This window comes from Wolffia australiana, chromosome 16 (genome assembly GCF_029677425.1).
Source record: "Wolffia australiana isolate 7733 chromosome 16, ASM2967742v1".
NCBI classification, from domain to species: Eukaryota; Viridiplantae; Streptophyta; class Magnoliopsida; order Alismatales; family Araceae; genus Wolffia; species Wolffia australiana.
Window position 1 is genome coordinate 8,433,259 of NC_135850.1, and position 10,611 is coordinate 8,443,869.

General features: G+C 40.1%; 1 non-coding gene across 1 annotated transcript; it reads left to right on the top strand.

Annotated features, from left to right (window-relative positions):
• Positions 1-9,579: 9,579 nt before the first annotated feature.
• On the top strand, positions 9,580-9,685 carry LOC144714069 (small nucleolar RNA R71). The gene has a single exon (XR_013584229.1). It is a non-coding gene; the product is annotated as a small nucleolar RNA R71 (small nucleolar RNA).
• The last annotated feature ends 926 nt before the right edge of the window (positions 9,686-10,611 follow it).

Sequence of the window (10,611 nt, forward strand, 5' to 3'; positions counted from 1 at the left end):
GGGAGGGAGGTGTATATATATATAGAGATATTGAGGGAGGGAGGGAGGGGATAAGGGGGCAAGAAGGGGGGCACACGGGTGAGAGAGGGGGTGCATGGAAGAGGAGGGTGGGGAAAGAGAGGGAGAGGGATACAGAAGAGGAGGGACGACATGCAAGCAAGAGGGAAGGGTGCCACAGGCAAGGTAGGGAGAGAGAGTGGGATGTGAGAGAGATAGAGAGATAGCGGAACAAGGACACACAGGCTAGAAGTGAGGGGACCACACGAGAGGGAGGCGAGGAGAGAGAAGGAGAATGATAGGGAGCGAGAGAGAGGGGGCACACAAGCATATGGTGAGGGGGCCACAGGAGAGGGGGGAAGAGATAGATAGAGAGATATACAGAAAGAGAGAGACAGAGATAGAGAGATAGAGAAAGAGGGAGATAGAGTGAAATAGAAAGAGGGAGAGGTAGACTAGAGCAATGGGGGAGGACATGCGCGCGAGAGGGGAGGGGGCAACATGAGAAGGCAGAAGCGAGAGACACAGAGGAAGAGATAGAGAGTGAGAGGGGGTACTTTAGGGGGCATATAGGCCAAAGGGGATGGGCCCACAAAAGAGGTTGGTGGGCAGCGAGAAGGGGGCGGAGAGATAGAGAGACAGGAGAGGGGGGGGGCACGTAGGGCAGGGGAGGTGGGAGAGACGGTGAGAGTGAGAAAAAAAAATACTGGGGAATGCCAACCGTTTGCCAAAAGTTTGCCTATTTGTGAACCAATTGTGAACCTTTTCCAAAGTGGTGTTCATGTCTGTTAATTTTCCTTCATACATTAACGCACAGAGAAACTTTTTTACCCATCCCTACTGGTGTTGAAAGCTTATCCACTAGGATTTTACATGCAACAAATGGTCGGTAAACTAGAATAAAGAAGACTAGAAATTTCAGAAACCTTTTTGTCAATTGCCGCTAAGACCAAATGATGTTGTTTTCTCCAAAACATCGGATGCACTAGGCCACCATAAACATGTTGGGAGCTTATTGAATATTATAATAAAATTAACCTAGGAAATATGTTACATAGAAGTTACATATCTCTATCGAAGACCTTGTATTTCTTTCCAAGGGTTTTCAAGGATAGGACAACTTGATATTTAGCTCAATGTACATCGCTATAGCCCATATTTGGAAACATATTTTTCATTTAGAATTACAGGTTAGTTCCAAAATTCATGCCTCGATTTAAACAATCTCATATAAAGTCATAAATAAGCTTAAAAATGGAATTTTTATGTATTGAGCTTTTATTTCAAATATTGGTCACACTTTGGGTTATGATAAGCCAAAAATAGGGGTGAAAATTATGGATTTTTAGCCCTTGTCGTTGTCAATTCTAGCTTATGCAATAAAATTTATAAAACTCTACTTAACATGTATAGTGATAAGTAAGAGTGTCGTCCAAGGGAAGCAAGTAGGAAGTTCAACGTGATTATCTTTTTGGTGTTTTAATCCTAATTAGATTGAATTTGATCTTCAACGAGGATCAAGTCACCCTAATTAGATGAGAATTGAGAAAGGGGAGTAGAAGAGGTGAGAAGAATGGAAGAAATGTGGGCTCTAGATTGAATTAATTTATCCAATTGGATGGATCAAAGAATTCAATTAGAGAGGTTGGTAGGAATTTTAAATTTGGGTTTGGTTGATTTTTGCAAGTTGATAATTCAGAACTAAAATGGGGTAATTGAGTATCCTAAGAATTAAAACTAAATTTTTTAGAGTTTTCTTTTGGAATGCAATTGAATGCCTAGGTGAATCTCTCAATTTCTCCTCTCAATCCTAATCAGGGCTTGTACATGCCACTCAAGACAAGCGATTTGGAAGTTCAGATCAGAATAGAGATGAAGAAACAAACAACTTAACCTATTTCATTCAAAATGCATAAAATTTTAAATACAATGAAAGGAAAAAGTACCAAAACTGTTGATCCAGGCTGGGGCTCCTCTCTGTCATGCATCTGTGATAGAGAACCATCAAGATTAAGCTCCCCCTCTCAAAATTTAGCTTTTATGCTTAGGTTATAGGGTAAAAATCACCATTTTACCCCCGTTTAGTACTTAAAATTTATCCATCAATGTAGGCTGTATCTGAATGATCCAACCATACAGATAGAAGCAGGGGATCAAGACGAACAAATCCATAAAAAAATCATCTCAATCGGACTTCAGGATCAAAAGTTATTAATAAATCAATTTTAAACCAATTTAATCCATTGGATTTAAAATTGATTTATTTATTAATTTCGTTTTTTAACACGCAATGACGTGTGGCTCTCTCATTGGCTGGCGCATTTTGAATCCTCCTTTTTCAGAAAAGTCCTTAAAAAGTCTGAAATTGCTTTTGGACGCCGCCCAAAAGTAATTGCGTATATGCCCCTGGCGCACTCTCTCTCCTCCGATTTCTCCTAAAAACATTAAAAATATATATTAAAAATTGCAATAAAGCCCTGTAAAAGTTTAAATTGGATCTTTACGCCTGCAGTGGCGACCGAGAGCTGTTTTCAGGGTCTTTTTCAACGAAAGTTCGCAAAAGACCCTTGAAAGTTTGAAAATAGTAAAAATAATTTTTTTTCTATTATAAATATACTTTTTTTTCTTAGAATAAATACATTTCCTCCTGAAATAAATCCCAGAAAAATCCTAAAAATTCGTAAAAAATTCTAGAAAATTCGAGAAAATTCCCTGATTCATTCCCATTCTGATAAATGTCGAAATAAAATATTAAATATGTCATTTTCGTTCAAAAATAATTATTTAGAGCTTCAATAAATGCTTAAAAATTCATATAATTAACAGAAAATTATGGAAAATCAGATATTACTTGAAAACATTATTTTCATGTAAATATATCATAACAGCCCAATTTTAAGCTCTTTAAATGCATAAAATCATGCTAAAATCATGAAATAAAGACAGAAATTAGGGTGTTATCATATACCCCCTACTTAGACATTGCTAGTCCCTTAGCAACATCTAAGTACTTTTCCGCATTATCATTTCTTTCATCCTGTAGGTCAGACAACAAGTGTTGGAAGTGTTACGTATATCAATCACAAGCGGAGCTAAAACACTAAATGACAGTTTGAGCCACGGCCTTTTCAGGAATGTGGGGTTCCTTTCTCCTTGGGTTGAATGCCTAAGTGGATGAGAAGGGAGTGTACTCGTTTCTAGGTATGACGCTATACTCCTTAGGTAAACTCTCTACACTCATGTGAAGCTGGTCTCACATATCTCGCAAGCAAGATCACTCTCTCCCGGGGTGGCGGCCACCTAGTACTTGCCTCTCCATTAGCCTTTTCTCTTTCCTAAGAATAGAAGAAGCCATTTCCTCCTCCTGATGAGCACAGAATATGGAAGACAACGAGAAGAATATATGACAGACTTGTAAGGCGTGTGATGGGGGAAATGGAAACTTTGTGAAAGAGTTAGGGTGAGCGTGAACAATGAGAGATTTATGGTCCAACGGGTGCGGTGCTACCTCGGATAACCTACTCCCAAGATTTTGAGAAGAAGTGGGGGAGATAGAAGAAATGGGACCAATGTGACGATACAAAGAACAAGAACAATAGTATCATGACTGGAAAGTTAACACCAGGAATTCTGCAGGTCAATCGCCCCCCCTTTCTGGCGCCCCTTTTTTTTTAACTTCTCTTTTTGCTTTTTCTTCTTTTCCTTCTTCCTCTTTTTTTTTTTTTTTGAAGAGGGGCATGAAAAAAATGAAACACCTTCCATTATCTAAATGGTTTTCAAAAATCTTGTCATCACTAACATGAATGTCATAACTGTCACATTGGTCTATAGAGGAGGGACAGAAGAATAAGATTTAGATAATGCAGAGTGAATTATGGACAGAAAAAGATACGAAGAGGCAGTATCGTAGTGATACCGTGGAAAGGGAGATAGACGTACTTGGGAGATAGGCATATCCTCGGTAGTGGAAGCAAGGTAGTGGAGTCAAGTTGTGATGGATATGGCGTGTAGCGTGTGGAACAATGAGGTGGATGGAGATGGTGTATTCTGTGCATAGGACTTGGGGAATGGCTGCTCATTATCTTGGAGTGAAAAGGAACTAATGGTGGGACGAAATACATAAGTGGGATCGGCTAAGTTGAGCTGATGGAATGGGGGCTCTCAGTTCACTCATCACTCCCCGTTGAAGCATAGAGCTTCTACCCTTGACTTTCCATCATCTAATCACCTACTTGACACCGTCCCCAATTTGAAATTGAATCCACATCGCTCAGAATCACATGTGTTGCACCTCAACATGTTTATGATCCGCTCTAAGAGCTTAACTTCCCTACACATGTTCCCTAACCACTGGATGAAAGGTATGACTCAAATATATGCATGTTAAAGATGATGACAAGCAGGTTCAATTCATATAATATTCTTTAAAATTAAATGCATGAGCCATAGTTTGCTACATAAAATGAACTAGCTCCCCCCATCTAAAACGTGCATGGTCCTCAATGCAAAGCTACTAAAATCACGAAGAGTAAAATTGAGATTAGAAGGGCAAACAGTGATATTCAAGACATTGGGCCCGATGGCATTATGAATAAGAGATCCTGGCGATAATGCTGATTTGCTGAATCACATACGCCCGCAACCTGGTCAAAGTTACCATAGGAGACACAACAAAAATAAGGAGCTATCATAATAAAAGAAAGTAATGCAAAGAAAATAAATCCTAAAACATAATGAAAAGAAAACAAATCTTGTTGAGACTCTTAAGTAGATGGTGATGTCGCCGCTTCTAAAGAAATGTTTTCGTTGGGGGGATGGGGCTCGTGTTCGAGGAAGGGTTTCAAATGCTGCCCATTGACCTTGAATTCAGCTCCATGTGTTGGATCTCGAATGAGGACAGATCCATTGTCAAACTGTCGGCATACTAAGGTCCATCCCATCTTGATTTAAGCTTTCCTGGAAAAAGTTTAAGTCGAGAATTATATAGCCATACTTTTTGGTCAGGGGCAAAAACTTTCCTGTGTATGTGTTGATCATGGAATGCTTTCATCTTGGCTTTGTAGATGCGTGAATTTTCATATGCTTCATTACGCAACTCCTCCAATTCATGCAGCTGCAATAAATGATGTTCACCTGCATCATCTAAAGATAGATTAAGTTTCTTGATAGCCCATAAAGCGCGATGTTTGATTTCTAAAGGAAGATGACAAGTTTTTCCAAACACCAACCTGAATGGCGACATTCCTAACGGAGTTTTATATGCAGTCCGATACGCCCATAACGCGTCAGGCAGCTTGCTCGACCAATCCTTCCCATTAGGGTGACTAATTTTCTTGAAGATTTTTTTAATTTCTCTATTTGAGACTTCCACTTGGCCATTGGCTTGAGGATGATAAGGGGTGGTAAGACGATGATGAACTCCATATCGTTTTAACAATTCCTTGAAGACTTTGTTATTGAAGTGAGTTCCACCATCACTAATAATGGCTCGTGGGCATCCAAACCGGGAAAAGATATTATCCTTGACAAATTTAACAACCTCTTTATGATCATTTTTTTGTGTTGGTATGGCTTCTACCCACTTAGAGACATAATCAACACCTACCAAAATATATTCGTATCCAAAAGATGGAGGAAAGGGTCCCATGAAATCAATGCCCCAAAGATCAAACAACTCAACTTCAAGAATAGGATTTAAGGGCATAGAAGCGTTGCGACCTACATTGACCACTGCTTGACAGCGAATGCATCTCTTGCAGAATTTGTATGCATCCGGATGAAGGTGGGGCCAATAAAAGCCACACTGCAAGACCTTATGTGCAGTGATCTTAGAGGCGTAGTGTCCTCCACAACGATGAGTGACACGACTCTAATACCCTCCATTGTTCATCCTCGGGTATACATCTTCTAAAAATTTGGTCAACTCCCAATCTAAATAGTTTAGGCTCATCCCAATAGTAATACTTAATACCCTTAAAAAACTTTTTTCGATCATCATAATCCCAACCCTGTGGCAATTGACCAGTTACCAAGTAATTTACTATATGAGCATACCAAGGTAATTTCCGCGTAGAAATTCCTAGAATATGCTCGTCAGGAAAAGAATCCATAATGGGGCTTAGAGAAGACATCGATAAGGGGGAGAGGTGATCGGCTGCCCCGTTATCCACTCCACGCCGATCTCTAATTTCTATGTCAAACTCTTGCATTAGCAGAATCCATCTCATTAATCTAGGTTTTGTCTCTTTCTTGCTTAACAAATGTTTAAGTGCAGCATGATCTGAAAAGACTATGATCTTACTCCCAATCAGGTAAGATCAAAATTTATCTAAAGCAAAGACAATTGCAAGTAATTCCTTTTCTGTGGTAGAATAATTTACCTGAGCAGCGTCGAGAGTCTTACTTGCGTAGTAAAGAGCTGTAGGTTTCTTGTCTTTGCGTTGCCCCAAGACAGCTCCCACTGCGTAATCTGAAGCATCACAAAAAATTTCAAAGGGTTCATTCCAATTCGGAGCTTGTAAGACGGGAGTTGTAACTAATGCCTCTTTAATCAAATTAAAAGCCAACTTGCATTCATCATTCAAAATAAGTTCTTTGTCTTTAGATAGAAGCAAAGTGAGAGGTTTAGCCACTTTGGCAAAATCCTTAATAAAGCGACGATAAAAGCCTGCATGGCCCAATAAACCCCTAAGTTGCTTTAGGGTCGATGGAAGTGGAAGCTCCTTGATGATCTCGATCTTTGCCTTGTCCACCGCCAGCCCCTCCTTGCTGATATGGTGACCTAGGACAATCCCCCTGTCCACCATAAAATGGGATTTCTCCCAACTGCGCACTAACTTGTTTTATTCGCAAATCTGTAACACTTTATCCAAGTTAGACAAACAACACTCAAAAGATTCACCAAACACAGAAACGTCATCCATGAAAACTTCAAGGCATGTACCAATTAGATCAAAAAACATTGCACACATGCACCTTTGAAAGGTTGCTGGTGCATTACAAAGTCCAAATGGCATTTTTCTAAAGGCAAATGTTCCTAAAGGACACGTGAACGTAGTTTTATCTTGGTCACTTTCATGAATGCTAATTTGATTGTATCCTGAGTACCCATCTAAGAAACAATAAAAACTTTGTCCAGCTAATTTTTCAAGTATTTGATCAATGAAAGGTAGAGGATAATGGTCTTTTTTTGTTGCTAGATTTAACTTTCGATAATCTATGCATACTCGCCAACTCGATGCTACCCTAGTCTGGATCTCTTCTCCATCCTGATTTTTTTGGACAGTAATCCCTGTTTTTTTAGGTACTACATGAATTGGGCTAACCCACTTACTATCTGAAATTGGGTAAATGAATCTGGCTTTCAGCCATTTGGTTATTTCTTTTGACACCACATCATAAAGATAAGGATTTAGTCTACGTTGATGTTGTACTGAGGGCTTGGATCCTTCCTCGATAAAAATTCTATGCTGGCAAACATCAGGGCTAATTCCCTTGATGTCGTCTATGGTCCATCCAATAGCACTCTTGTGCTGTCGTAATACATCTAATAGGTTAAGTTCCTGCTCCATGGTGAGGGTCGAAGAGATGATAACGGGATATGTCCTTCTTGGACCTAAAAAAGCATATTTAAGGTGAGAAGGAAGAGGTTTCAATTCTAATTCGTCAGTGGGCATAGATATGTAGTCATTCATACTTCCACCCTTCGTTTCACTACGGTCATCCTTTTCCCCCTCATAAACACTCTCATTCACCGCCATCACATCATACATTACTTTCTCTATGGCATTGCATTCATCATCATCATCATCTAGGGAACATGCATAAATATCTTCCGCGCTTCTATTGGGGTATTTCATCAACTGAGAAATTGGTAATTCAACCTCTTCTTTTCCCATGCGCAATTTAATTTTTCCTTCATCCCAATTAGTGTTCACTCTTGCGGTAGCTAGGAATGGGCGTCCTAAAATAATGGGTGCATGACTAATTTTTCCTGAAATTTTTACATCCACTACTATAAAATCCACAGGAAACGAGCATTTTTCTACTTTCATCACCACATCCACCAGCTGTCCCCATGGTCTTCTAATTGATCCGTCCACTAACTGCAATTCTAAATTTACGGGTTGTAGTTCACCAAATTTAAAGGTCTCAAATAAAGCCTTAGGCATGATATTCACACTTGCTCCTGAATCGAGTAAGGCTTTGGTGAATACTTCCCCCCTAATCTCACATTTAATCACTGGTGCTCCCGGATCTTTGCGCTTTTGAGGTAATTCATGCAGAAATATTGAACTAATATTCTCAGAAAGTTGAATCCTTTTTTGCTTCCTAGGGGGTGTGCGCAGGTTTTTCACAAATTTGGAATAATCAGGGATGTACTGTATTTCATCTAAAACAGGAATTTCAACAGTAGCCTCTTTCAAATACTCAAGAAGTGGGCTATCTTTTGATTTCTCTTTCTTCGCTTGTAAGGCACTAGGGAAAGGGATAGGCGGGCAATATGCTTTCGGGTCGGGTTCCTTTTCCACATTTTCCTCAACCCCTACTTCTTCATCTTCCTGTAATTCCTCCAATTTATCCTCTACTTCCTTTGGTTTCTCTACAACTGCAAATGGAGTAGACAATTCTTTCCCACTTCTAAGTTTTGATATCGCACTTAGTTCTCCTATTTATTGTTTTTCAGTCATGGCATGCATGTTATGAATATGCTCATTAACTACACTATACATGTCATCAACATAAAGTAAATTACTAGGATTAATACAGGCCTGAGTAGGGAGTTTACCTGGTTTGGCGCCCATCTTCATGGGGTCTTCACAAGTACTTTGTGGTGCTTCCCCGTGCACAAATTGTTGACCGCTGTGAAGACCAACCTCCGCCTTGAGCTTTTCCATTTCCCGCCGATGCCTCTCCTCCATTTCTTCAAAAAGCTTGACCATCCTCTTCTTGTCTTCTTGCAGCTCCTCGATTACCTTGGTGAGAGTCGCATTAGTGGGATATGAAAAATTTCGGTAAGGTTGATAATGTTGTTGGTGATGGGGATTGTTCGCCTTGGGTTGAAACTGTTGTTGGGGTGGTCGATTATTGTTGTTCCCTCCCTGTCCTCGTAAGTTTCCTCTAGTGGCCCATTGACCATTGCTCCCGTCCTGCCTGCCTATAGCATTCACTTCTGAAATCATGGGGCATTCTTCTCCGGTGTGGCTATCACTTGAGCACATTTCACATCGATTTATTTGGTTGGGTGCTCCACTATTCTGACCCTGCCATAATGAAATCATTTTTTCGTTCATCTTTTCCATGGCTTTTCCCATCATGACACCTATCTGTTTTTCAATTCGATCCATAGTAATCTGGGGTTCAACCCCCCTAACATCCAACAATCCACCTTTCCGAGGGGTAACCCTAACACGATCGGAGGCATCCTGGTGATAGGCTAAATTGTCGGACATCTTTTGTAGGAGTGCCATGGCTTCATCTTCGTACATATCTGCTATCGCTCATCCACTTGAGATATCAACTCTCCCTTTTTCCACATCATTCAAGCCTTCATAAAAGATTTGCACTAGCTTGCATTTTTGAATGCCATGGTGGGGGCACTTCCTAATGAGCCCCATCAATCTCTCCCATGCTTCACTAAAGGTATCATTTCCCTGCTGAAAATTTCTAATCTCCCTTTTGAAAGAGTTCGTCCTCGCCACTGTATAATATCTTTTTAGAAAGCTCTTCTCCATATCATTCCACGATTCAAAATTTGTCCCCAATGTTCTAAACCAATCCTCGGCTCTATCCTTAAGGGCATGAGGGAATAATTTCATTCTCACAGCTTCCTTCGAAATTCTGGGATAAGTGCAACTGTCGCAGGCTTCGTAAATTTTTCTAAGAAGTCATAGGGCTCTTCGTTTGACTTCCCTAAAAAGGATGGTAATAACTGAAATTCGTGTGGGTCAATTCTAAACATCCCATCATCTCCAATAGGGGCAGATATCCTAGTTAAGATCGGGGTTTCCGCTGGTGTGGAATGTTCTCTGATCCTCCTACGTCCATCGCTAACTACCTCAGGATGTCCTGTCCCATTTCCTATTGGGTCCATTGGTAAGGTTCTAATCAACGTCTCCTCTACGAATGTAGGTTCGGTGAAAGATGATTCGGGGGTGGTGGAGTCTACTACAGGGGAATTTCTGTCACTGCTTCCTGATTCAAATCCAGACCTAAACTTCATACAAAACCACTAATTCAAACACAACACCCGTTAGTCGTTAGCCACCAAATCACTTTGAATTGAAAATTGATGACAATGCTTCTAGAAAAAAATTCGATCAACACTTGCCCAATTTCGTTTATGAATAAAGGCACATTGAATTCCTTAGCGTTGCCTCCCCGGCAACGGCGCCAATTGATAAGTCAAAAATAGGGGTGAAAATTATGGATTTTTAGCCATTGTCGTTGTGAATTCTAGCATATGCAATAAAATTTATAAAACTCTACTTAACATGTATAGTGATAAGTGTGAGTGTCGTCCAAGGGAAGCAAGTAGGAAGTTCAATATGGTTATCTTTTTGGTGTTTTAATCATAATTAGAGTGAATTTGATCTTCAACGAGGATCAAGTCAC